At 33.6% G+C, this 26642-nt stretch overlaps 1 protein-coding gene across 4 annotated transcripts in view; it reads right to left on the bottom strand.

Annotated features, from left to right (window-relative positions):
• LOC105220550 (coiled-coil domain-containing protein lobo-like) overlaps positions 1–26642 on the bottom strand; it is a 441384-nt gene that overhangs the window by 177219 nt on the left and 237523 nt on the right. The window lies entirely within an intron of this gene.

The following is a 26642-nucleotide window of genomic DNA, read 5'->3' as shown; positions in this document are numbered from 1 at the left end:
AATTATACCTAGCATTTCTCTGCGACTAGTGAGTGTGGGAAGACTTATAAGTTTTAAACGACTAGTATACGGGGGAAGATTCAATCTTGAATCCCAATGTAAGTGGCCTAAAGCAAAAAGTAAAAATTGTTTTTGAACGGACTCAAGCTTATCAGAATGGGATTGATAGCTAGGATTCCATACCACAGAACCATACTCCAATATAGGCCTTACCAATGTTGTAAAAAGAATTTTAGTAATATACGGATCACTAAATTCTTTAGACCAACGTTTAACAAAGCATAAATCGGAATATCCCGTTCGTGAGGCAAGGTTGTATAAATGGTTTTAACGAAAGACAGCGTAATTGTGCAATGAGTGGTACAATTTTAAAGGCAAGAGCCAAGCTCGAATTGAAACCATTGATAATTGTTAATTCCGCAAAACCTCGTTGCTTCAAAGAGTTTGAAAACCCATTGGAATATGCCAACTCGCAAAAGTCTTCATGAATTCAGAGCTATTCTTCCGCTGGTTCCATCATTCGTTTATTAAGCAATTTAATTTACCACCAATTATTGCTTTTTGACAACTGTATTTCACATAAGCAAATTGACAAGTTACAGTCAGATGATGGAAACATTGCGGCAATTATTGTACCACTTAACGTGACAGCTGTTTTACAACCCATGGATCAAAACCCAATAAAACTGCTCAAGTTAGGATAGCGTGCTAAACTGTTATGGAACATTGTAGAGCAAGAAAACGTTCCAGTTGAGAATATTTTGAAAGTACATTCAATTCGTGATGCCATCTGGCTGCTTAAATTAGCAGGGAATGAATTGCCAAGTGCTGTGATTATAAAAGCTTAGAAAAATATAAAACAGTGCACAGTTCATATCACTATGAAATTTTCACCAAAAATCTATAAAATCAATTTAAATATATAGTAAACAAATTGGCCCCAACGGACTACTAGGTCCTATAGCTCCCATAGAACAGTAATTGCCATTATATGGCAATGATGCGCAAAAATACTTCTCATGGTCATGGTCGGAGCGTCAAACCTTTCAGTAAGGCTTTGTAAAAACATTTAAGAAAGCGATAAACAAGCTGAATATGATTTGCCGTTATAGTTTTCCCCATCCAACCCCCACATTCAACCTATAAGAATAATATCATATAAAACAAGTAAGGAAGGGCTAAGTTCGGGTGTAACCGAACATTTTATACTCTCGCAATTTATTTATTTAACTTTATTTATATTATATAATACATAATTTGACCCACATATTCGTCATATATATTATGCTCCGATTTCGGCGATTTTTTGAATGGGGCTGGCACATTATAAACATAGTATTTGTGCAAAGTTCTGCACCAATATCTTCACTAATGCTTAATTTATATACAGTATACTCTCGAAAAGTAAATCGATTGGTATTTTGGGTAATTTACTTTTTCGAATAATTTACTTTTCCAAATATACATATACATAAATTATCTCTTTTTATAATATTAAATGCATTTTTAAACTTAAAAAATGCATTCATTTATTTGCTTCAATAAAACATATCGCTCATTTACTTGAATAGTGTCACAACTTAAAAAAGTCGATTTTTCAGGAGAGCGGTTTAAAGATTTCAATTGTCTCTTATTTAGCAAATATAGAAAATTGAAATCAGTTTATTGACAAATCTAGTGGCCTGTAATATATTAAATACAATGTTGAGCAGAAATGGACCAAATAGAGTGTACTAATGCTTTTTCTTGGGCATAAATGTGACCCATTTTGAATAATGTCGTTATTTGTGAAAAATATAAATCAATTTCGCTGTCATAAGTCAAATGTGTCGTTTTTGCTGAAAAAAAGCAATATGAAAAATTTTATTAATTTTCACCAATATCGTTCCAACACAAAATATGTCGTTTTTTCTGAAAATAAAACCAACTTCACCCTATGACAATATGTGTTGTAACACAAAATATGTCGTTGTTTCGTAAAAAAAGTATAACTAATTCTGGCACAACTGAGAAGTGTCGTTATTGTGGTTAAACAATATTGCAACATAACAAGTTTAATAACGGCACATTCTTATTCCACCGCTTATTTTTCCGCGCATCGGAATGAAATTTTTATACAATATGGACGATGAAATTGAGCACATTTCTGCATACTCAACTCAAAAATCGTGTTTTTTGAGTTGTGACACTATTCAAGTAAATGAGCGATATGGATTTACATGAAAAACATATTTACATTTACATACATACATATGTATTTACTATGAAGAGAAAAAATCTTGAATATTCTTTGGTTTTTTTCTTTTGCAATATATTTTCTGGCCATTTTTGTACGACAATTAAAAAAAGTCTGACACCTGATTTGCATCGTTTTCATTTTTAAACCAGTGGATCAAGTTATTTACTAAAAAGACGCGATAAACCAGAGAGTAAGAGTTTTTGCAACATCGTAAAAAACGCTGTTTGCTTCGTTTAGAATTTTTTATCACACTCTCTGAAAAGTAAATTTAAAAAATTACTTTTTCGAGGTGCATGTGTAATCTTAAAGGTGATTAACTTTTCCGCGATTATTTACTTTCTAAGAATTTACTTTTCGAGAGTATACTGTATTGTAAAGTAAACAATTCAGATCGTCTTCAAAGTTCTGGTATGTAGGAAGTAGGCACAGCATATAATTGCGATGTAAGGAAAGTATTACAAACCAAGTTTCATTGAAATCGGTCGAGTAGTTCCTGAGATATGTTTTTGACCCATAAGTTGGCGACGCCACGCCCATTTTCCATTTGAAATTGTGTTTGTGACGTTTTTCGTTAGTGAGTTAACCCATTTTTAGTAATTTTCAACCTAACCTTTGTATGGGAGGTGGGCGTGGTTATTATCCGATTTCTTTCATTTTTGGACTGTATTAAGAAGTGGCTAAAAAAACGACTGCAGAAAGTTTGGTTTATATAGCTCTATTGGTTTGCGAGATACGTACAAAAAACCTATTTAGGGCGGGCCACGCCCACCTCCCCAAAAAAATTACATCCAAATATGCCCCTTCATAGTACGATCCTTCATACCAAATTTTCATAGCTTTATTTATGGCTTAGTTAGGGCATTTTATGTGTTTTCGGTTTCGGCGTGACAGTGGTCCGATTTTGCTCAACTTTCCTATGGTGCCAAGAAATAAGTGTGCCAAGTTTCATCAAGATATCTTAATTTTTACTCAAGTTACAGCTTGCACAGACGGACGGACGGACAGACAGACATTCGGATTTGAACTCCACTCTTCATCCTGATCACTTTGGTATATATAACCCTATATCTAACTCGTTTAGACAACCGTTATGTGAACAAAACTATAATACTCTCTAGCAACTTTGTTGCGAGAGTATAAAAATTGAAATGAGCTTCAAATGCGGCAATAATCGTCGATTTATGGAAGCACTCGAGCGTTGTATGCTCAGAGAAGCCTCTAATTATCACGACTCCTCCGTCAAAATTGAAGTAAAAATAATACTAAAGTGATCAAATCAACTACTAAAAGGGTTATTAAGGAAGCTGAACGTTTAATAAGGCACAAACTAAAGAAAAATCCACCACTTAATAAGTTGCGAAAAGAAATACGCCTAATTATTGAACGAACACGTTTAACCTTTTAATTAGTGGACTCATTTCATATTTTCGGATGAGAATATAACTATATATTTATGAAAGCCTAGATGAAAACATTTTTATTTTCATGACGTGCACTATAGATGGACCCCATTAGAATCGCAAATACACTCGGATCAATGGTGTAACGGAATAGGGAGGTATATTATATTATGGTACCCGCGAATTGCAGTATTTTTAACACCGAATAGGAATGCAAATAAATATAACCGAATTTGAAAAAGTGGAATTCCAGTTTTTTTTTGAATATTTTTGGCAATCTAGAATGATTTACAGCACGACAGCTGAATATGAAGCTTGTCCTGTCTTGAAAAACATGGATACAAATCTAAAATGTCGGTGTTCTGGAGTGGCCGCCATACTCCCCAGGCCTAAATATTATAGATAACTCCTGGAGATGGTTAGTTTGGAAGGTGAATGAGAGTGGTAAGCAATATAACACCAAACCGGAATTAATCGACGATATAAAACTCATTTGGTCAACAACAATATATTTTAATAAAAAACTATAGAGTTCACTCCCCATTAAAGTTTATGATGTTGTTATTATCAAAGCTGGCACCGCCCATTACTAATTCCAGTTCAAAATATTCGAATTATAAATGAAACATGTTAAGTTTGACTTTTCATATGAAATAAGCGGAAAGCTTATGACCCAATTTTCGTTTGCAAATTTTTGTACTGTTTTGGTTTTTAATTCATTAAAATTTTATAAAGAATCGTATTGTGTCCTTTTATAGTTTATTTTGAGGCAAAAAAATAAAAAAAATGTTTAGCTCTAACCCAAATACTATGGAAAATATTTGGTATTAACCAAGAATGCTTGCGGGGCGCTATCCTGATGACTCGCAGTGTATGATATAAAGTGAAAGCATAAAATTAAATTAAAAATCGTGTTTTATGGAAAATATAATGATTATAATATATTTCCAAAATATTGCATAGTCAATTTGGTATAAATTGGTTGAATATTTACTAAGCTATAAATGAGATTTGACTCAAAAGTGGGCAATGCTTCGCCCATTGTCCAATTTTCATACGGCGTCATATGCAGCCATTAATTCTTTGGACGTTATCTTTAACTAGTTAACGCTCTTTTAGCAGTTTTCCATAAATCCTTCGTATGGGGATGGGCGTGGTTATAATACGATTTAACCCATTTTCATACAGCTAGGAAATGTTTCCAGCAAGTGTAGTTTATATAACTATGTATGTAGTTTGTGAAATAAAATCTATTTGTGAATTACAATCCAATAATAATTTGGTATATATAACTCTATATCTACCTCAATTAGTTTTTGATACATACCACCGTTAGGTAAACAAAATATTATACACCGTGCAACATATAGCTAGAGGTGAAAAATTTGCACAAAATGATAGTTCATAATTTCCCTGTTGGGAACAAAAATGTACTTTTAGATTTCTTCGGATGTACGTACATACATATGTATACTCCAACATGTATTTAAATCAATGCAAAAACATATATATGTATGTACAGATATGTTTTCTTAGCAACGTATAAAGATGCTGGTAGCATTTGTACATAATATATATACATACATAAGTATAAAATATATACTCAATTTACGCGTATGTATAGGAATTTAAAAGCATGTGGAAGCAGAAAACAAAAGACTAGTTCACTATATGCAAAGTAAACAACCATAAGGATGTTCAAAGATACGTCTACCACATCGCAACAGGGCATTTTTGTTTCTAATGCCAAAAGAACACAACAAATGATCAAAAACAGCAACAATTTCGCCAAGAACAGAGCACTAACACAATGGCATCTTCGGCAACAGGAGCGGCAGCAGCAAAGTCATCTTGGTCGGAACAGCAGCGTTTAAAATGGCTAAGTAGCAGGATGGTTGGTGGACAACAGGCTGAACAAAATGAATTGTTGTTGTTCATTTGATACTACTAAATTTGGGAAAACGTTAAGGAAGGTAAGTTAGATTCACGTGATACGTTGAGAAGGAGAAATTCACCTTGATTGAGCTTTTGTGCTCACATATACAAACATTTATGTACGTTCGTATATACATAATACATACAGAATACCGAGGAGAAAAGCAACGCATAATTGTTATTACAACAACTCTTTTTTCATCACAAGATGAAACACAGTTTGCAAATGTCTCCTAGAAACCTTGCCGCCTTCCAAGTTTTCAATTTATCGCAAAGTGCCTACTCTTTGATTTTCGTAACGAACTTACGGGCGAAACAACTAGAAAATGAATAAATGAGATTGTCCGTTTTGTCCACCAGTGTTCTGCTAGCACTTAAAATTTTCCATCTTCCTTACTCTTATGACCACATGGAATACTCGTAATGCTGCGCTGTCACCAAATTTTGAGAAGGCATTTTCATATATCGTTTGGAGCTTAAACCCATATATGAAATTTAGCTTTTTGCGGGTTCTGTTAGTGATTCTACACTGTTATTGTGTATACTTCATGATTTTACTGGTATATACATATGTAAATAATATCTAGGTATAATATTCCCCATACGTAACATGGTACATTTGGTTCACTGTAACGATTAACTTATTATACTTTATAAAATAAAGTATGTTCACCCTATTAGTCTTAGCCATTTCCAACCATTCCTTATATAGATAAGAAATTAGTTTTCGATACTTACTTTTACTATTTTGGCAACAAATTACTTTCTTAGAGTTTTAAAATGGTCATCCAAAGATCCGGTTATTATTAAAATCGCAATTCAGAAAAGTATACCTGTATTGTTATGAACCAAGAATTTTATATATGAATTTGTTTGTTCATTTCATATACTACGAGATGTGTTATATGTACAGTTGGATAAGCATGTGTGCGAACTCACTGATGTATAGTTCGTCCTTCTTCGGATGGCAAAGGAAGAACTCAAGCAGCGCAGTAGTGTTCACCCACGTCTACAGAATTCGCGGCACTGGCTGACCAACGAGAGTTGGTAATAGCAACAAATTTAATCCTTTAGGTTGCAAAGCAGCGACATGGAATTCGTTCTCTAGGTACGCTCCCTTCACAATGTAATTATAAGCAAAGGCTGTTGTACAGTGGTGTATCGGTCAACTAAATATGTGCGTATGATACAGAGAATGTGTGTATGTATAAATTTATTTGAATGCTGGTATAAACATTGTTTTGTGTTTGGTTGGATACTTATATTTATGTATGTACGAAAACACATACATATGTACATACATACCTCAATACATATCGAATTAGATGAATGGATATGTATAAGTATATATGGTAAACACAGAAGCTTTTACATGAGCTAAGATTCTTGTTCAGCTTTAAATTTAGTTTTATCATTCATATTCTTGTGCAGCTTCAAACTACTATTTATATACATATGCTTATATATGTAAAAATATAAGTTGAAGTAAATGAACGATATTTTCTAGCGAACTGTCCATTTGATTTTTATTCCTTTCTGCTGACCACCCATTACTTGGAAACCTCAAAGCTTGTTTGGAAGCCTTACTAGGAAAGATGTATAGCTCATACCAAGAGCAAACAGAATATTGAAATTGTGAGCACAGGGAACTTTCGTCGTGCACGCTTCATCGTGTCATACTGATGTGTGCGTTCACGATTTTGCGTCAAACGCCAACATGGACGTTCGGTCGCTGTCTGGGCTCATATGCAAATATCGAAATCGTCGATGTCAAGAAACTGAGAAGCAACTGAAGTAAAACTGTAAAGTATTGCTTGACCATTCTATGCAACTCAAGCTACTTTGATGTGAAATTTACAATGTGCAAGAACGAGTCAGAAATACACCATTTTGTTCGAAAATGAATGTACAAGGAATGATGGAATCTGCGAAATACATACATATACACTTAACATTTTGTGTGTACATACATATACATTTATTTATAGATGGTAAAACTCCAAGACCCTATATGGCGTAAGATGATGGGTGAGATTTGTGTTGCTCTTTGAAAAACGGACATTTATTTAAAGTGTGAAATTTTCTTCGCTCAATGAAGCTACAAAAATAAAAGTTTAGAAGTCTTTAGTAAGCAACATGCTATTATTTAAATTAAAATACTAATGATTTTACAAAAAAAAATTAAATAAAAACGAGGAGGTCTATTGAAAATTTAAATTTGTTAGGAATTGCTACTTTTCAAAATGTAAATATGAAAGTAAATAATGGGGGTATTCAGTCCGAACTTGTTAATTTGGTAAATCGTTAGTTGATAGTTCGATAAGCACTTAACTGTGAACATATTTTTTGGTTTACCTCAGTAATAGGGTCAATTTTGAAGACATGAAGAACTCAGTGCTTTAGGATAAAATTAAAAAAAATAAGGAAAATCTCTCAGATATTTTAATTTATTTCAGAGGGAATCTTTTTCTTATAATAGTGTGTCTCTATACCAAACATGGTAAAGATCGGGTTATAACTTTCCTTAGCTTCCAAATACCTTATATTCGGATTTTCAAACTTCCGGTGGGCTTTATACCGCATATATCGGTTAATATATGAGATATATTAGCAAGATTAAGTGAGCAAATAGTCTTGGATATAGTGTACCTTGGTGGTGAAAATCAGTGAAATCGGTTCAGGAATTACCTCAGCCCTCATATACTATTGGACTTTATGCCGAATATATGGGTCAAATTGTGTGTTATCTTAATAAAACTATATCAGTAAATTGCGAGAGTATAAAGTGTTCGGTTTCACCCGAATTTAGTCCTTAGTGCGTGGCGACGCACGCCCATTTTAATTTTTTTTAATTTGACCTTTTTTCTGCCATTTCTTCTATAAAATTTAGTATTTCTGATGATTTTCGCGAATTAACGCACGTAGTTTTCAGCATAAACTTTGTATGAAGAACCTTGTGAACTTTTCAAAAAAAAAAAAAAAATACATCCAATTATGTCTAGGGATGCAAACGATGGAGGATGGGATCATGTGTAGAAGTTCAGGAGGATGGGATCATGTGTAGAAGTTCACGCAAGTGAGGAAAGTTTTTGATTGTCATTCATTTGGGAGTGGCCAGAAAGATTCTTCTCCACATGGTTCAAGCAGCTCACGACTTCCGGTTTTAGACCAAGTATCCTCTGGGTAGCCAACAGACATCCGTTTGAAGGCGAGCTAAAGTGAGAAGGCGAAGTCCGCTTATGCGGTTGTGCGTAGGGCTTGGGACCCACCACATAAAAACGAAGTACCAATGAAAAATATCCCCGCAAAACTATTACGGCTGTGTAAATTGATTTGAGCAACACCAAAAGCTCCGTCATGATTGGGAAGGACCTCTCCGAGCCGTTCGATACCAAACGAGGTTTCAGACAAGGTGACTCACTATCGTGCGACTTCTTTAACCTGATGCTGGAAAAAATTATAAGAGCTGCAGAGCTAAACCGAGAAGGTACAATCTTCTACAAGAGTGTACAGCTCCTGGCTTACGCCGATGATATTGATATCATCGGAAGCAACAACCGCGCCGTTTGTTCTGCTTTTTCCCGCTTGGATAAGGAGGCGAAGCGAATGGGTCTGGAGGTGGATGAGGACAAGACGAAATATCTCCTGTCATCAAGCAAACAGTCGGCGCATTGGCGTCGTGGCTCCCACGTCACTGTTGACAGTCATAACTTCGAGGTCGTAGATAATTTCGTATACCTGGGAACCAGCATCAACAACACGAACAATGTCAGCCTCGAAATCCAGCGCAGAATAACTCTTGCCAACAGGTGCTACTTTGGACTGAGTAGGCAATAGAACAGTAAAGTCCTTATCATTCCCGTCCTGTTTTACGGTGCAGAAGCTTGGACGATGTCAACATCAGATGAGAGGACACTAGGAGTTTTCGAGAGGAAAATTTTGCGCCAGATTTATGGTCCTCAGAACATTGGCAACGGCGAATACCGCAGACGATGGAACGATGAGCTGTACGAGTTATACGACGACATTGACATAGTTCAGCGAATAAAAAGACAGCGGCTACGCTGGCTAGGTCATGTTGTCCGAATGGACGAAAACACTCCAGCCCTGAAAGTGTTCGATGCAGTACCCGCCGGAGGAAGCCGAGGAAGAGGAAGGCCTCCACTCCGATGGAGGGACCAGGTGGAGAGCGACCTGGTTACACTTGGGATCTCCAACTGGCGCCGAACTGCGAAGGAGAGAGAGAGGTGGCGCACTATCGTCGATTCGGCTATAACCGGCTAAACGGTTTCAACGCCAATCACATACATACATACATGCAAACGATGTTTTTGTCAAAAAGCATCTTTCCAAAACTTTGTTGTTTTTAAATTATGCTATTTATTGAGAAAATATTTTAACAAGCAGCTGATATTTACTTCTGCTTCTGAAATCAGCTTTTTATACTAAATATTAAAATACCTTTAACAAGTTCAAAAATACATCGATATTTCGAAACATACATCGATGTTTTATTGGCCAGTGTTTTTGATTTCTTTATGTTCGATCCAACGAACCATCGATGTCTCACTTTACATTGTTTGCATCCCTCAAAATCCGCGCCTCCCTAGTGTAATCCTCTGTACTAAATAATACCCTAGTGTAATCCTCTGTACTAAATACTACTATCATAACTTTTTTTATGGCTTCGTTATAGCTCGTTATAGGTATTCAGTTACCGCCATTTTGTGGACGCGGCAATTAGTTCGATTACGTCCATAGGCAATACTAACCTACTGAGGCCGTCAAAGAATATCTGTACAAAGTTTCGTTAAGATATCTCAATTTTAATTCAAGTTATCGCCTGTACAGACGGACCGATAGACAGGCATCTGGATTTCAATTCTACTCATCACCCTGATCACTTTGGTATACTGTAATCCCTGCTTAAGTGCCACTGCTAAAAATGTAACACTTTTGAGACGAAATTTGCAAAACATTTTTATTTGTGGCTTAAAGAGCAAATATTACAAGGAACCAATTTTTGGCTACTTCGATGTTGAAAAGCCCTATATCAACGATTCATTTACAATATATTTTTTAAATCTCGACAACATACTTTATTTTTAAAAATCAATATACATATGTATATATCGACAATTTTTAATACACGCAACCGTTTCTTCGTTTGATTGAATTGCTCAAGTGTGTGGCCTCTGTGACATAACAGTGCGACGGAAACGAAAACAGAAAAAGGTAACTTTATATCTACCGTATATTATTTTCTTTCATTCTTGCTTCTAAACTATGAGGCAAATAATTAAATTAGAAGCATTTCTTTTCCACATAAGATAGGAGGTAAAATTTACCCGTAAAACAAAGTGTCGAAGAATATGAAACTTTTCCTTTAAGTGTAAATAAAATGCATCAACTTAAGACGTACTAACTACTATATTTCATTTATTTGTACTTCTGCTTCTGTATCCCTTAGCTTTTCATACTAACATTAAAATACGTAATAAAAAGTTAAAAATACATTGATGTTTCGTTACATCGATGTTTTAACAGCCGATGTTTTTGATTTGGTTGTTTTTTGAAGAAACATCGATGGTTCGTTGTATTGCATCAATTCACGATTTTTGCATCCCTAACTACACGCTTACTTTGGATATGGCTCCTATATTTTTGCCTGTATAGGGTTAGATATATCAGGCACAACTTGTAACCGCATTAGTAAAATCCAATGCCAATTGATGGAATGAATTGGGAAATCAGCATCTTTTTCTAAATACTTATCGATTGTTACGCCATGATAAAGGTTATACTTTTTCGGTAATACTCATTAATTCCATAAATTAAATATCGGTAAATTTAAATTCATTGTTGGCTTTGAGTGTCTCTATTATCCAACCTCATTACTCTTGATGTGACTTTGAACATTTTAAATGTTATTATTACTAACACCGAAAATTTTATACTCTCCCAATTTATTTATTTAATTTGTATTAATATAACAAATAATTTACCCTACATATTCGGCATATATGCGGTCCATTGAAAGTTGGAAACCCTAATATTAGTTATATGGGAGATAGGGAAGTTATGTCCCAATTTCACTAATTTTTGGCACAGAGACATATTATTAGAAGAAACAAATTCCCTCTTAATTTCTTCAAAATATCTGAGAGACTTACCTATATTTTCGGTAAAAAAATTTTTATTGACCAATTTCGACGATTTTTAGAAGGGCGATGCCACTCTTTAATTGCAGTATTTTTGCAAAGTTCTGTTCCGATACCTTCACTAGTGTTTACTTTATATATTGTAAAGTAAACGATTCAGATCGACTTCAATGTTCTGGTATATAGGAAGTAGGCGTGGTTGTGAAGCGATTTGGCCTATTTTCACAACATATCATTGGGATGTAAGGAAACTATTACAAACCAAGTTTCATTGAAATCGGTCGAGTAGTTTCGGAGTTTTTAACCCATTTAACCCCAGTACCATCTTTATAATGAAATTTAAGGTTTCTGGTGGTTTTCCTCACTGAATTAAAGCATTTTTAGTAGTTTTCAAGATAACCTTTTTATGGGAGGTGGGCGTGGTTCTAATCCGATTTCTTCCATATTTGGACTGTATGAGGTAGTTTCAAAAACAAACCGACTCTAGAGAGTTTGGTTGATAAAGCTTCAGTAGTTTACGAGATATGTACGAAAAACTTAGTAGGAGGCGGGGACACACACACTTCCCAAAAAAAAAAATACATCCACATATGCCCCTTCATTGTGGGATCCATATCACCAAATAGCTTAATTTATGGCTTACTTATAGGTTTTTATATGTTTTCGGTTATTGTCATTTTGTGGGCGTGGCAGTGGTCCGATAGTGGTTCGAACTTAACCTTCTCATGGTGCCAAGAAATGCATGTACCAAGTTTCATCAAGATATATCAATGTTTACTCAAGTTACAGCTTGCACGGACGGACGGTCAGATAGACATCCGGATTTGAACTTTACTCGTAACTCTGATCATTGATATATATAACCCTATATCTAACTCGTTTAGTTTTAGGACTTACAACCAACCGTTATGTGACAAAACTATAATACTCTCTTTAGCAATTTTGTTGCGAGAGTATAAAAATACTATGCTATTTATAACGGGCGAAATTTTAACCGAAGTATAAAGATAAGAAATACAGTGGAACTTCTCTAACTCGAATCACCACAATCCACAAAAAAACTTCGAGTTAGAGAGACTTCGATTTATAGAATCTTCATTAAAACATTCAAATTTTCAAAAAGCTGTTAAATAAAGATTTATCACAGTTTTATTTATTTACTTCACCTTATGTTTTATGTAGAGACGTTAAAACCTGTAATTTGTAGTTTTGTTTGTTGCAGTTTGCAGTGTATATAGAGGGACATTTTAAAATTCTGCCTTGATAGTAAAATTTTAAATTTTGTATTATGCCCTTGTCGAAAAGTTCGATATATGGAAGAAAATTTGTATAGAATTTTACTCCTATTGTCAATTCAAGAGTTAGAGTTATGGAGAACTTCTAATTAGAGAAGTTTGAGTTATGGTACGAAATTAGTATGAAATTTGATTTATAAACGCTATTCCCAATTCAAAAGTTATGGAGATCTTCAAGTTATAGAAGCTCGATTTATGGAAGTTCCACTGTATTAAACATTATTAGAATTACAAAGATTTTGCATTTTTTCATAGGAAAATATTTAAATATCTTTATATTGAACTAGTGGCCGGGCCACGTATTGCTGTGGATAAGGTGTATGTATGTTAAATTATATTCTGGTTAGCTATATATATATATAGATATAGATCATGTGTTCTGTTTAACCACTATTTTTTAGTCGCATAAGTCTGATTTTGGCCATCATGAATACCAACCTTCTCATAGTATTCAGGTTTAAGTATAAGCTATGTTATATTAGGATATCCAGATCAAACTATCGCTTGATCAAATGGCCGACCGGATAGACGGGTGTTGAGCTGTGACAACGTCCACTTACCTAAAAATATGTAAATCCTAATGTCTATCCTTTCTTCCCTTGAAATAAAAACATATATTCTCCAAATCTAAATCCAAAAGAACAGCTAAACTAAAGACGAATGCTAAACCAATTGGAAACTGTAGCCTTCTGAAAGGTGTTGTAGATTCTGACAAAAAATCACTATCATTTTCATCAACAACAGTGTCGATTGATTTAAATGTTGTTTCTTTAAGTTAATGTCGTCAACAAACCAAAGTAACTCGATTACTGAACCAGTTATGATCTAAATAATTATTTTGTATGATCGGAAAAATATCAAATAATTAACATTTTTCGTGAACAATAGTTTAGAAATTTTTTGACTTTGCATATATAGTTGCAGTCTACTGTTGCTTTAATCTCATCGGTGAAAGCAGAGTGGAAGCCGGCAAAGTCTGTCCGAAATCTCGAAGCAGTAGCAAAACCTCACCATCGAAACATTTTTCGTTACCGATAAATTAATATGCAAATATTTTAACCCTAGAATGGTAAACATATTTTTTTGCTCTTTAATGGTAATCTTCGCCTGTGAGGTGACTTTTATAAAAAACCCACATTTTACCCTTAACAAAACAAAAATTTATTAAAACGAAAACAAAAACGTATATATTACATGCTTGGTTATAAAAATAAACAAAAAACAATTCATTTTATAGATATCTTAAATATATTATTGGCAACATTTATAGATCACATATTTTATCAGTAGTATGAACAGATCTTTTACAAAAAAAAATATAAAAAATTAGAAAACAGTTTGAGATCAAAAAATAAACTTCAGTGTCTTGTAGACCTTATATCTAATTAACATATTAAAAAATATTATAAATCTTAAAACTTAAAATAAATTCTGCAAGACAAAATAAAGTTTGTGGGGTTTCCACCTACTTTTTCACATCACATTGCCAACAATTTGGTGATCTGTGCTCTAAGCAATAAGTTTTCTTGCATTTTGCGCAGAAATATACGCATCATTTTCATTAGATACATCAATATACTGCATGTCGTCGTCGAAATCATCGACGTAAGTGGGTTCAGCCACACTATCATCTGAATCGATATCTACACCCAAATCGTCATCAAGTTCACTTCCATCAAGCGATATCTCCTCCAGCCATTTGAGTAACTGCACATCAGGAGGAGCCATCTCTAAAAACTATAAAAATTATGCAAAAACTCAAAATTTTTGCAAAAAAACAAAACAAATGCGCAAACGAATATGTACAAAAAAAAGTACCTTTATTGGTAAACTTCGCCTCAGAGGCGACACACGTATCTATATATAACCAACGCAACGCAGCAAAACAAAATACGTCTGTGCTCAAGCTCGTACAACACTCAACTGAGTTGGCACGAGCGCAAGTCTTAATACGAGTGAACGATCAGGAAATATTGCAAAAAAAAAAAATTCTTCGCCTCACAGGCGGTGTTTACCATTCTAGGGTTAAAACAATTTATTCCGATATCTTCATTGATTTTCGATTTCGTCCATTGTAACAAAAAAATGTTAAAATACTATTCTGGAGAAAATTTTAATCAAATAGAACGAAGAGTTGTGGGTAGTGTCACGCCCATTGTCCATTTGTGAGTGCAGCATCTCTATGGGTCAACCCACACCGGATTAGTCAAAAACGTTTTTGACTAAAAAGACAATAAAAATCTGTTGTGCTCTAACCCACACCAAGCGCAACACAATGCGACGTGGCAACCAATTTTGTCTTTGTGTATCGCTTGGATCGCAATGAAATAAAACAAAGACCAAAAACAAAACAAGAAAGCATAACTCCTGCGGAAAGATTAATTATAACACTACATATGTTTTTATTTAATTAATTTAAATTTATTTAAATAATGATTATTTTTATAATCATATATGGAGTTTCCTACCTCAATTATTTTGTCATATTAAATAGTGCAATATGTTTAGAATATTATCCAAAAATATCGAATAGATCCTACTAATATTCTAAGAGACTCTTTGGAAGTTCCGCCCATCAGGCCACGTCAGTATGAATGTAAAACTTTAAACGCGTTTATCTCAAAACTAAATTTTTTAAGTCGGTGAACACGACATCTTGAAAAGTTATAAAGCGATTTTGTTAAAATTTTGCACACATCTTTGACCCAATATATGGCGAAAATTTTACCCTTTTCCCTCGTTCATTAACTAGATTTATCCATGTACTATCGAAATATTTTTAGTTTATTGTTTTTTGATGAACCAATCATGAGTTATGATGTCCACGGCAAGACCTTTTTAGTCATGGGAAATGAGGTTCCAACGGCTGAGTTTTTGGAATTTGTAAATAGAAATGTCACAGAATATTGTTTAAATATGTTTCTTTGATATGTTGATCTATGCAGTCCTATTTTCATTAATAAAAAATACTATTAAATATAAATAAAACATTTAATTCTCAAGTAAAATACAAACTACCGCAAAAGCATAACTCCTGCGTGAAGATTAATTATAACACTATGTATACTTTTAATTCAAATATTTAATTAAAATTTATTTAAATTATGCTTATTTTTATAATTATGTATGAAGCCACGTTCTTGCATCAATTAAAAATACTATTTTTCGCGTCATTATCTCTTTTAAATTATATGCAATGCATGATTTTGCCTTTGAAAAACAACGGTGCAGCAATAAGCAACGAAACGGGTTTTTCAGTCTTGTCTAGGTTTGCTTGTCTTGTTTTATTCGGTGTGGTTGCGCTATAGCTCAGCATGTATTGTTCGACAACGTTAATGCTTCTGCAGGAGTTATGCTTTCTTGGTAGTTTGTGTTTGGCTTAAAAATTTAATGTTTTACATTTTGTATTTTTTGATATTTACGTTTTGTTTCATTTCAATGCACATCAAGCGAGACAAAAAGACAAAATTGGTTGCCACGTCGCACTGCGTTGCGCTTGGTGTGGGTTAGAGCACAACACGTTTTTATGTCTTTTTAGTCAAAAACGTTTGGTGTGGGTTCATTCTTTCCTTGGATATTTTTCGCCCTGTCGCTCTACAGTGTGTACATAAATTGTATCATGTAAATACTTGCAATTCAGGAAATTCACGGAATGTTTCCTCGTTGTAGCTCTTTCAACAGGTTTACCCAATTTTTTTTAAATAATCGTGATGTTGGACACTTTTGAATAAATTTCTAATTTTGCATTTAGTTGATACGAAAGTAATACAAAGCGTATATTCGTTATTTTGGAAAACTACTGTAACCTATTATCAGGTATATGGGAGCTAGGAGATGTTATTATCCGATTTTAATAATTTTTAGGAACAGAGACACACTATTAGAAAAAAACAATTTCCTCTGAATTACATTAAATTATCAGAGAGATTTATCCACATTTTCGGCTAAAATTTACCCTTGGGCGCGGAGTTCAACATCGATAACAGGGGCCTGCCTTGAAAAGTTATAGTCCGTTTTCGACAATTTTTTCTCAAGTGAAGCCAGAGATGATATGCACTATTTGTGTAAAGTTTTATTCTGATATCTTCATTGCTTCCTTAATTTGAGATCTGTCGAGTAGTTCCTGAGATATGGTTTTCTTTCTGCTATTTCTTCTGTAAAATTTAGTGTTTCTGACGTTTCTCGTTAGTGAGTTAACCCAGTTTTAGTCATTTTCAATCTAACCTTTGTATGGGCGGTGGGCGTGGTTATTATCCTGTATATGGACTGTATAAGGAAACGGCTAAAAGAAACGACTGCAGAAAGTTTGGTTTATATAGCTTTATTGGTTTGCGAGTTATATACAAAAAACCTATTTGAGGGCGAGGTCACGCCCACTTTTCCAAAAAAATTGCATCCAAATGTGCCCCTCCCTAATACGATCCTATGTTCCAAATTTTATTTTCATAACTTTATTTATGGCGTAGTTATGACACTTTATAGGTTTTTGGTTTTCACCATTTTCGAAAGGAACCTCCTCAGGGTGCCAAGGAATACGTGTTCCAAGTTTCGTTAAGATACCTCAATTTTTACTCAAGTTATCCGCTGCACGGACAGACGGACGGACTAACAGACATTCGGATTTCAACTCGTCTCGTCATCCTGATCATTTTGATATATATAAACCTATATCTAACGCGTTTAGTTTTATGACTTACAAACAACCGTTATGTGAACAAAACTATAATACTCTCTTAGCAAGTTTTGTTGCGAGAGTATAAAAATTACGGATATGTAAACATTTTCAAAATGAGGAAATTCACTGAAACAATTTCGAGAACTATGTGTGCGGCATATATATACAGAAGTAGTCAAAATTATTTACACATCGGACGTTTTTTTAACAAAATACTATGTTGTTAAAAACCTTGATCTATACCTGAGGGAATGAAGTCAATTTGGCAAGAATAGCTAGAAATATGGCGGAGATAAATGAACTACAGACTCGCAGTAGTCAAAAGTATTTACACAATTTTTTTATTGTATTCATAACTAACTAACAAAGCCTTAAAATATAAAACTTGGTAAATAAAATGCAGAAAACCAAGGAATTGTCAGTTGTAATCGATCGGAGACTGTTTCTAAGTTTAAGATTGGGGTTTCGGCTTCGGAGTTAGTTAAAATTTATAGAATTTGATGAAATACTGTTTATAATGTTATTAAAAACAAGGACACGAAATATTGCAAGGACAATTTAAAGATAACTGGGCGGAAACCTGTGATAACTCAAAGAGAATGCAGAAGATTAATAGGAACTGTCATGCAAAATTCCACAATTAGTCCTGTTAATATTGCAGCAGCATATTGCACGAACAGTCAATGATACCTCACTCAGAACATTAAAAAAAAAGTTAACATAAATACCTGACGTTTTGCGAAAATTGGTCAATATTTCCCAAAATAAAATAGCGATATGCCAGTCATTTGTCTTAAATAATATCCTGGAGCCTGTCGTGGGCAGATAATGCTGAATTTTGGTTCCATGGCTTGTTTAGTAAACGCTTTATGCATTTACCCCGTCAAAATAAGAAATATGCAGTTAGGCGCTAAACAGAGTCGGAGGCGATATGCTGATTTTTTGGGGAAGTTTTTCTTACTTAAGTTCTGGAGATTTGGTACTAATTTAGGGACTCTAAATCATCCGGATATATCTGAATTCACATGACCATGCCATTGTAGTGGTTAGTCGGTCTTTTCCAACTATTTACTACATTTCACAACAAGACAATGCTCTATTTCATAAAGGATCTTTACCTACAAAAGTATTAAATGAAGCAAATCAAGTTGATCTTCGCAGAGTCCCGACCTAAACTTTATCGAAAATATTTGGGGTTTCGTTAAATATCAGAGGACAATTGATACGAAAACGATATTGGCAAAAAACTGGGAGAGTATATTTTTGAAAGTTTCCCTTGAGACGAATTTTTATAATCAACATCATTCGCCATAGACAGGAACAGGTAATAATCATTTGGTACTGGTCTGGAAAATGAGGTGCATGCAAAAGAACCTCCAAAAACAAGTTTTCTTTCAATTCTTAAAGGAAAAATGCTATATTTTGCAACTTGTTTCGAGAAAAGACAAATAACTAATTTTTTCTATCTATATCTTTCCTACTACTATAAAGAGAAACGATTTATATGTAAGTTTGTAATGAATAAACTCAAAAACTACTGTGCCGTTTTCAAAAATTCTTTCACCATTATACCCCCGAGTAGCATAGGCTATATTTTTTGGAAGAATATTAACTTTCTGGAAATAGTTTCCAGTTTAGTTTTTGTGACTAGGCTATCAAAAAAACTCAGTGATGGAGAATCTTAATCTGAAACTGAAAATCGTCTTGCAAGTCATTCCCTTTGAATCGCAATCGCGTTCCAGAGATTCGAGTAAAGAGCGCTCACATTTCACAACAAGACAATGCTCTATTTCATAAAGGATCTTTACCTACAAAAGTATTAAATGAAGCAAATCAAGTTGATCTTCGCAGAGTACCGACCTAAACTTTATTGAAAATATTTGGGGTTTCGTTAAATATAAGAGGACAATTGATATAATAACCGAAAACGCCGAAATTACCGATATTTGGTCTAAATTAACAGTTAACTTAGCGCCCAATTGTGTTGAATCAATTCGGACCATAAAGCAGGCTATTATTGATGCCAAAGGCGATGTAACCAATTATGAATTTATCGCCTTAGAATAGTAACTTAGACTAAACATTAAAATTAAAAAGATATCATTAAAAAATAACACGGTAATCCATTCCAAGTTAATACTTTTGACGCAAAAAAAATGTGTGTAAATACTTTCGACTACTGCGAGTCTGTAGTTCATTTGCTTATATCTCCTCCATATTTCTAGCTATTCTTGTCAAACTGACTTCATTCCTCAGGAATATGTCAAGGTTTATAACAACATAGTATTTTATTACCCTGTGACAATAAAAACAACCAGCAAAAGCTTTTTCTGTGAAACTTGTAAAAAACGTCCGATGTGTAAATAATTTTGACTACCTCTGTATGTACATATAATCGGCTGACATGTTAAGAAAGAACTATTTGTTTTTCTATGTCACTATTACATATGTGATAAATCTATAAAAATTTGTTAAATTAAAGTCAAGTCTTTTTCGTGTTTAGGAAATATGTACAGGGCGTCATAAAAGTATTCGGAAATTTTATTTTGTCATAAGAAGGGATATACGAGAGATTTTATCTGTATCAGTGATATCGTTATTCATGTGTGCTATTATGAATAAAGATTTAGTTTATTATAGTAATTGTGTGAAAAAATCATTCCCTGTCTAAGTTGGACCACCTTTGGAGTACTCTCTTAATCATGTAGAAATACTACTTCATTTTTTACAAGTCAGGTATATCGATTACATATTGATATAAATTTCACAAATTTTCTCAATGTTTTCTGGTGTTACTTCCTCTGGCCTGACTGAACAGAGTGCATAATTTATGCTGGCGTGGTTACAATAGAAGGCCAGTATTCTTTCAAAGCAATAACTTTATTTTTTTTCGGTGTAGAGATAAATATATATAATATTATTTGATTTTTTTTAATTTCAACTATTTAAGAATAAGTCTACACTAGGATTTCTCAAAATTCAAATTATTTTCGGAGATACACTATTTTTGTCTGGCGCGGCAAACTTTAAACACGTTTTTCTCAAAATTGTTTTTTTAAATACGATACCACGATATCTCAAGAAGAGTCCTACCGATTAATCGGCCTTGGCATCGGCATCGGCCACTAATTCTTTCTACTTCTTTTGAATTACACTTATATTAATTTTTCTCGTAAAACACAGTTTGATTCATATTTGCCTGAACCAATCATTCGTCACGATGATAATATTAAATCTAGTGTAAAGAACTTTACTATATTTGTTTTAAATTTATTATTACATTATTTGGAATGATCCGATTTATTTCAAATATGCACAGTTTTGTTCAACAAATTGTTGAGATTTTGAAGCAAATTTCATAATGTCACTCTTGTAGAAACCCTTGTTGATATTGGCAAAAAACTAGGAGAGTATATTTTTGAAAGTTTCCCTTGAGACGAATTTTAATAATCAACATCATTCGCCATAGACAGGAACAGGTAATAATCATTTGGTACTGGTCTGGAAAATGAGGTGCATGCAAAAGAACCTCCAAAAACAAGTTTTCTTTCTATTCTTAAAGGAAAAATTCTATATTTTCTTGACGTAGCAACTTGTTTCGAGAAAAGACAAATAACTAATTTTTTCTATCTATATCTTTCCTACTACTATAAAGAGAAAAGATTTATATGTAAGTTTGTAATGAATAAACTCAAAAACTACTGTGCCGTTTTCAAAAATTCTTTCACCATTATACCCCCGAGTAGCATAGGCTATATTTTTTGCAAGAATCTTAACTTTCTGGAAATAGTTTCCAGGTGAGGCTATCAAAAAAACTCAGTGATGGAGAATCTTAATCTGAAACTGAAAATCGTCTTGCAAGTCATTCTCTTTGAATCGCAATCGCGTTCCAGAGATTCGAGTAAAGAGCTGCTTGCCGAATAAAATTTCTAAACCTCCCAATTACGCGCTTGAGAGTCGAGTACGGAGCGTGTGCAGCGGCTTGAACTAGGGCGTCGAACTCTGAGCGTTCCCAACGCCTTCATAATCAGAGAGAAAGACATCGTACACCAAAGACTAGAGATCGTAATCAAGTTTTAGCTGATTGCAAATAAAATATAATTTCATGTTCGAATTTTCCTCATTTTACTTTTTTAAAATGAACCCACACAAGAAACGGGAAAGTACATATGTACATATGTAGGGGAGAGTGTGTATAAGTATGTAAAAACTTACAAATTTTGAAATTTTTGTTTAAACCCGTGCGAAGCCGAAACGGTCTGCTAGTATAAGTTATATAGTTTTAAATATTAATTGAATTAATATATGTGATGTTATTTGTTTTTCTTTTGTTACTATACTAGTTTACTAAATAAATTTGTTCATGAAAGAATCGTCATCGGCCGATACTTAGCCAACTGGCCGATTAATCGGCATCGGCCAAAAAATGGGTATCGGTCGGACACCAATCTCAAGTTCTACTGAACCGAATAACCTGAAATTGTTGGAGATTATTTTTCATAGAATTCTGGAAGCTGGAACTAGCATCATTCCAAATATTTTTCAAAAAATTCAAAACGGTCAAATAAGTGCAACAACAATTTTTTGCGATCTTCCATTTCATCAGCTAATAATTTTTTTTTTTACGAATTCAATTATTACGATTTTAGAGGCCAACATCGAAAATCGGGAAACACAGTTTTTTACTTATTTTTTTTTTTTATTTCAATATTTCTTTATTTATTGAATCTGCTATTCGAAGCCTAACAATAAAGTATAAAATCTTAAATCTAATTAAAGCTAAACAAGCTCAACCAAGTGTTTGAGTTGGTTTGGTGAAACGTTGCTCTTTAGTATGCAGGCATATCTCTAGAGAGGCATATCATAGAGAGACTTCGAGTTATAGAATTTGCACTAAAACATATAAATTTTCACAAAGCTATAAAATAAGATTTATACACTTTTTTATTTATTTACTTCGCAAAAATTTTTTTTTTCCACTGTATTATGGTAATGTGTTTACTACGTGCATTGACACACATCGATTTGTAGTAAACTGAAATACCAACTTTGTTTCACAGAAATCAGATATTTCAAAAAAAAATTAAACAATAAATATTTACGTATGGGTAATGGAGAAAGCAATTTTTAACATTACAAAAAAATGGCAAAAATGTGTATTTTCTGCACAAAAAATGGAAAACAAAAAAAAAACTTGTGAAAACATTTTTTATTTGCCATTTTATTTATTTATTTTTGAATAGGCATTTTGACAAAATATTTTAAAAAGCTTTTGTATATAAGCTCTCATCTAGGTTTCTTACCAATTTTTAGCTGTGTTCAGTGAAATACCACAATAAAAATGCTGATATTGTTACCAGCAAAATACTACATTGCTCACATGGTAAAGTGTTGGTACTTGGTGACACACATCTGGTATTCGTACGAACAATACTATTGTTACTGCATGTGTGTCTCGGCTAATACGGGGCAACCTCTATAGTTTGCAGTGTGATTTCCCCCACAATTGCTACATTTTTTACTTAAATCCTCTTTTTTAAGAGTACAGTTTGATGTAGGATGCAGATCACCACACACCACACAGACACTGCGTAGGGTGCAATATGCTTTCGTGTGCTCATACCCTTGGCAGTTGGTTCATTGTACCATTTCTTTTATGTGGTTCCTCGACGGTAATTCTGCGATGGAGCAGATATTTGAAATTGTAAATCGGATATGTTTCATTTTTCTTTAGTTGGCTAGAATTTGTCATCAGTTCTAATTTGAACATTGGTAGTGGGATTTTATTTTTGTTATGAATATTTACTACAGCTTTAATACTAAAACCACATTTTTCCTGCGCTTCTTTAACACTTTGTAATTTGTGTTATTATGAGACGAGTATTTCACAACATCCATGAAACTTTTGTTTTCGTTTTTTACTTATTACGCAGAAAAAAAGTCGATTGTGTCGTAGAGCGTAATAAAATTTATTAAATAAATGCTTTTTTAGGCTTCGTATATAACTTTTTAAAACAGAAGAAAGTTTTAATTGATTCATAAAGCGAATATCCGTATAATTGAGTTAATAATAAGACTTTAATATTTTCCAGCATACTGTTTTCCAAATTTTTAAAATTTCTTTACCAAAGTTTGGGGCTTTAGTGCTGAACACAAAGGCGACGACACGACACGGCTGATTACAAATGTCGTTTTGAAGCCGGCGTCTTGAACATTTTGAAGACGACAGCGATATATCAAACAGCATTTTCATTGTTGCCGTACTAAAATCTTTCACTTTAATAAAATTTACATATTTAGTTTAAAGTGAAATTATTTGAAAAAGAAACTGAAAATTAGAAGCATTTCTAATTTGGCGACAGCGAAGGCTATTACCAACAAATCCCATGTTTTAGGGATTGCATGCGCTAAACATGTCACTAAACTCACTGTACAATTTTAGGAAACGAAAAAAATCCACCACATTATTACAATAGAAGTCCCAATGACGCCTGCAAGTATTCAACAAACGAAGATTGAAACGAAGAAGCTGTCTCAGGGATGTAGACGATATGCGCTAGTTTCCCTAAATACGCACATATTTATGCATATCCGCAGAGCGTAAAGAGAGCAAACATCAGTATGAAAGCAGCAAATAGTACTCCGTACGAAAGTGTGAGCAAAACAAAAGTCAGATAAATCACAACAACTAAATTGCAAAGTATAACCACAAGAACAAAACAGAGAACCGTGCAGTGCAGCATTATTGAGAAGGTTTGAGTTTCTATTAAAGCAATAAGGAACGGAACGTGATACCAACTTCGGTAAGTTGCCAGTTGGCCAGACTAAAAGGCCGCTGTCCAGCGAAGCTGTAGACGTTCAACGTTCGTTTCTGGTCGCTAAATGTGTTCTTGCCATTTCAATGGTTATATACATACATACATACATATTTACATAAGGGTATTACATATTTTATTTACAAACATAAATAAATATGTTCATATACACGTATGCATAATAATGATCCATATAAACTCTTAAGTGAGCATATTCGACTTGAGAAATTTAAACCAAATGTTGTAATTTATAGAGATACAGATGTACATATCTATACTCTCATACTTATGGACATACATACATATACACACCTGTGATAGTATGTTGAAGCAGTATTTGTATAAACATATGATTGACAGGTAGATATCAGTAGATATGCGCTAAAGGTAAACTTCCTAAATAGATCTTTACTATATGTACCGAAATGATTTTTTTTTACCATACATAGATATGTATTTCCAAGCAATCTACACGTGATAATAAGTTCCAAATGTTTATTTTAACTATTGCATTATAATATTGATATGAATGTGAAAATTACGAAGGCAACAACATTGTAGAAATAAATGTTCTAATACGGCATTATTATACAATGTTTTAACTTAAAATCACGAAAATTTGAAAAAAAAAATTAAAATTTCCAAAGTTATAGCTGTCTGTGTTGACCCAGTTTCAAAAAAAGGTCCTTGCGGTGACAATCACAAGTCCTTGGAGATTCATCTAAAATCAAACGGATAAAACTTAGTTTTCGAGTTACAGTTGTCACCAGTTCAAAAAACATAGTTTTGAGAAAAACGCATTTAAGGGAAGAAAAAAAGAAAAAACGCACGAGCGTTTTGGAGCGCCCGAGCGATATTTTTTATTTGTTGAATAACTCGAAAAGTTATTATCGGATCAACTTCAATTTCAGAGAATATTTTTAAGATATTACACTTAACGAAAATGCAAAAAAAAAATAAAAAATTGAAAATCCTGACTACCCCTAACCCCTTAAGATCATTTTAATCGATCCGATGAAAGTATGATCAAGTAGTTAAGTAGAGTTATTAGTTGAATTACAAATTTAATGATAGATTTCCCTATTGGTGTATATATATGTATATGTATATACAAATAATTTATGCATTGTCTGCCATATTCCTGCCTAGCGAGATGTTACAGCATTGGTAATATACCTAAATTTCCACGCTAATAATTGTATATACATATGCATATACCCGACAGGTATATAATGTTAATCATTATAGTCGATATCTGGGGAGATTTCGATAACTTCTTAAAAATTCTGGTTATCCAAAAATACTTTTGTTTGTTAATATTTGTTTATCTGTTTGCATCTTCTAAAATTAATAACTTTGCTGTTTTTTCTTGCTGGGTTTTTGCTTTTGCTCACTTTTGCATATGAATGTATAAGTATTCTACAATCACTCATTGATGTAGAAGCCACCGTCTTGGTCTTTGGTATTTTTTCAATCTTGTCCGCCTTTGTCTTTATATTCATTTCCATTCTGCTTTTATGTCGTTTCCTGAATTTCACCCGTTTTGGTCAAGTCATGTGTACCAAATACATATAAAACATATTCTACCTACATACATACATGCATTAACAATAGAACACTCAATTATGTGCATGTATACATTTGCATGTTCAGTTTGCAGAATCTCTACATACGTATGTGTACGTACATACATACATAAGTTTTTACACTGTTGCGTGCAAACACACAAACGTAAAGCTGACCCACGTCTTCCTATTAAGACACACACCCCCTGTTCCCTTATGACCACCACCAAATTTCTACCAAACACGAGTTCAACGTAAAAACGCATTCGCATATCGCACCATGCTCAGTTGTTAATCTCATCATACTACAGTACTTGTCTCTACGCAAACCCGCGTTTACCCATAGGGCAGTCGTGCGAAGTAGACACTGGTACACATATGTACATATGTATGTATATATCATATACACTAGTATCAAAATACATCTTATACTTTCTAAATAAGCGCATGCTACATGTATTGATCCATATATTCAACCTACCAACCGCTCACGACAGCCAAGCTTGCCTAGTCAAGAAATAGGCCTGTTATTCATTCATATCCATACATATACAAGT

This window comes from Zeugodacus cucurbitae, chromosome 2 (assembly GCF_028554725.1).
Source record: "Zeugodacus cucurbitae isolate PBARC_wt_2022May chromosome 2, idZeuCucr1.2, whole genome shotgun sequence".
NCBI lineage: Eukaryota > Metazoa > Arthropoda > Insecta > Diptera > Tephritidae > Zeugodacus > Zeugodacus cucurbitae.
The sequence above is the reverse complement of the archived record's forward strand: the minus strand, read 5'-3'. Positions and strand labels throughout refer to the sequence as shown.